This window comes from Eumetopias jubatus, unplaced genomic scaffold (genome assembly GCF_037043125.1).
Source record: "Eumetopias jubatus isolate StellerSeaLion01/CBP00866 unplaced genomic scaffold, mEumJub1_p1.0 scaffold_5, whole genome shotgun sequence".
Classification (NCBI taxonomy): Eukaryota; Metazoa; Chordata; class Mammalia; order Carnivora; family Otariidae; genus Eumetopias; species Eumetopias jubatus.
In genome coordinates, this window is record NW_028274811.1 from 31,935,101 (window position 1) to 31,938,217 (window position 3,117).

The following is a 3,117-nucleotide window of genomic DNA, read 5'->3' on the forward strand; positions in this document are numbered from 1 at the left end:
AGAGAGAGAGAGAAACAGCATGAGAGGGGAGAAGGTCAGAGGGAGAAGCAGGCTCCCCGCTGAGCCGGGAGCCTGACGTGGGACTCGATCCCAGGACTCTGGGATCATGACCCGAGCCGAAGGCAGTCGCTCAACCAACTGAGCCACCCAGGCGCCCTGAATATTTAGTTTTTATTTGAGTGAAAATCTTAAAAATACTTCTTCACAAAAACATTCTTTGGATGGCCTCACTGCCTTACAATTTTCAAAGCCCCAGTGATCACCAAGAGTGCCAGCATTTGACTTTTTTTTAAAGATTTTTTATTGTTATGTTAATCACCATACATTACATCATTAGTTTTTGACGTAGTGTTCCATGATTCATTGTTTGTGCACAACACCCAGTGCTCCACGCAGAATGTGCCCTCTTCAATACCCATCACCAGGCTAACCCATCCCCCCACCCCCTCGCCTCTAAAACCCTCAGTTTGTTTTACAGAGTCCATCGTCTCTCATGGTTTGTCTCCCCCTCCAACTTACTTCCCTTCATTCTTCCCCTCCTGCTATCTTCTTCTTTTTTTTTTTCTTAACATATATTGCATTATTTGTTTCAGAAGTACAGATCTGTGATTCAACAGTCTTGCACAATTCACAGTGCTCACCATAGCACATACCCTCCCCAATGTCTATCACCCAGCCACCCCATCCCTCCCACCCCCCACCACTCCAGCAACCCTCAGTTTGTTTCCTGAGATTAAGAATTCCTCATATCAGTGAGGTCATATGATACATGTCTTTCTTTTTTTTTTTTTTAAAGATTTTATTTATTTATTTGACAGAGAGACAGCGAAAGCAGGAACACAAGCAGGGGGAGTGGGAGAGGGAGAGGCAGGCTTCCCATGGAGCAGGGAGCCTGATGCAGGGCTTGATCCCAGGACCCTGGGATCATGACCTGAGCCGAAGGCAGACGCTTAACGACTGAGCCACCCAGGTGCCCCGATACATGTCTTTCTCTGACTGACTTATTTCACTCAGCATAACACCCTCCAGTTCCATCCACGTCGTTGCAAATGGCAAGATCTCCTTCCTTTTGATGGCTGCATAATATTCCATTGTGTATATATACTACATCTTCTTTATCCATTCATCTGTTGATGGACATCTTGGCTCTTTCCACAGTTTGGCTATTGCGGACATTGCTGCTATAAACATCAGGGTGCATGTACCCCTTCGGATCCCTACATTTGTATCTTTGGGGTAAATACCCAGTAGTGCAATTGGTGGATCGTATGGTAGCTCTATTTTCAACTGTTTGAGGAACCTCCATACTGTTTTCCAGAGTGGTTGCACCAGCTTGCATTCCCACCAACAGTGTAGGAGGGTTCCCCTTTCTCCGCATCCCCGCCAACATCTGTTGTTTCCTGACTTGTTAATTTTAGCCATTCTGACTGGTGTGAGGTGGTATAAGATTTTATTCATTTATTCACAGTGGAGGGGGCAGAGGGAGAAGCAGGCTTCCCACAGAGCAGGGAACCTGATGCAGGACTCGATCCCAGGACCCTGGGGACATGACCTGAGCCAAAGGCAGACGCTTATCCAACTGAGTCACCCAGGCACCCAGCATTTAACTTTTTAATACAGGTTTTTCAAACTGGGGTCTGTATTCTTAGGAAGCCATGCGTTTTCAAGGTTGGAAAACATTACTGAGAACAATACACAACAGACTGTATACAGAAGAGGGCCAGACACAGTGCTGTAGGGCAGCTATGGGACTCAGCACAGGATTTATGGTACCCTACAGGGAAGCGGTGGTGGCATTTAAATAGGTCTTGAAGGACGGCAGGGTGGTGTCCTAGGGATAATCTCCATGTTCCCTCTCTGTGTGGACATAACCAGACTCCTTCCTAGGACTGCTCTGGGCAGAAAGAGCTTTACCTTCCATCTCTGCAAATCTGGAATCTGTTTTTGCATGCTTTTGCATCAAGACTTTGTCCTTCACCTTCACAAACATGCTGCTAATTATAGCATTTGAAGAGGCTGGGGAGGGTAATGGCTTTGAAGCCAGGTCAGCCAAGGTTCAAATCGTGGGTTTGACAATTACTAGTTCTTAGGCCCTTAGGCAAGTTGCTCGAACTCCAGGAGCTACAGTTTCCTCCAACAGAGAAGGGAATCCTCATTCTCTAATGGGATGTTTAAAGAATTACTACTCACCAGTGAAGACTAGGTTTTCTTCATGGGAATATTTTTGACTTCTGATTAAATTTCTTTAACAGTATAGGATTATCCAGATTTCCTATTTCAGGTTGAATCAGTATTAGTAAGGCATATGCGTCAAGCGATTTATCTATTTCACATATATCTTTGGTTTTATTGGTACAAAATTATTTGTAATATTCTCTTTGTTTCTTCCTAATGCCTGAAGCATCCATAAAATACCCCTCTTTTTTTTTTAATCTTTTTTTTTATAGATTTATTTTTTTAAGATGTTTATTTATTTGAGAGAGAGAATGAGATAGAGAGAGAGCATGAGAGGGGAGAGGGTCAGAGGGAGAAGCAGACTCCCTGCTGAGCAGGGAGCCCGATGTGGGACTCGATCCCGGGACTCCAGGATCATGACCTGAGCCGAAGGCAGTTGCTTAACCAACTGAGCCACCCAGGCGCCCAAATACCCCTCTTTTTATGTCTGATTGTTTTCTTTCAAGTTTTTCTTGGTCAGTATCATCAGAGATTCATCCACTTTCACAGAATTGGCTTTTGGATTGGCTGATCTTCTCCATTGCGTATTTGGTTTCTGTTTCTTCAATTTCTATTCTTTACCTTGCTGTTTCCTTCTACGTTCTTTGAGTTTTCTTTTGCTATATTTTTTTCTAACTTATTAAGATAGACCCTTAGCTCATTAATTTTCAACCGTTCTGCTTTTCTGAGATGTGCATCTAAGGCTCTACATTTCCTTTTGGAAGCTCAAGTGAAAAAGATATATTTAAGTGGCTGGTCCCAAACAGACACTCAGTAAGTATCTCATCATCACCATCATCATCATTATCCAGTGTCAGTTGTGCTGGGCCTCCCTAGCACAGTTTCCAGCTCTCTTGCTCTCTAATGTGACATATGTCCCCTGAGTTTTCATCAGTGGACTCT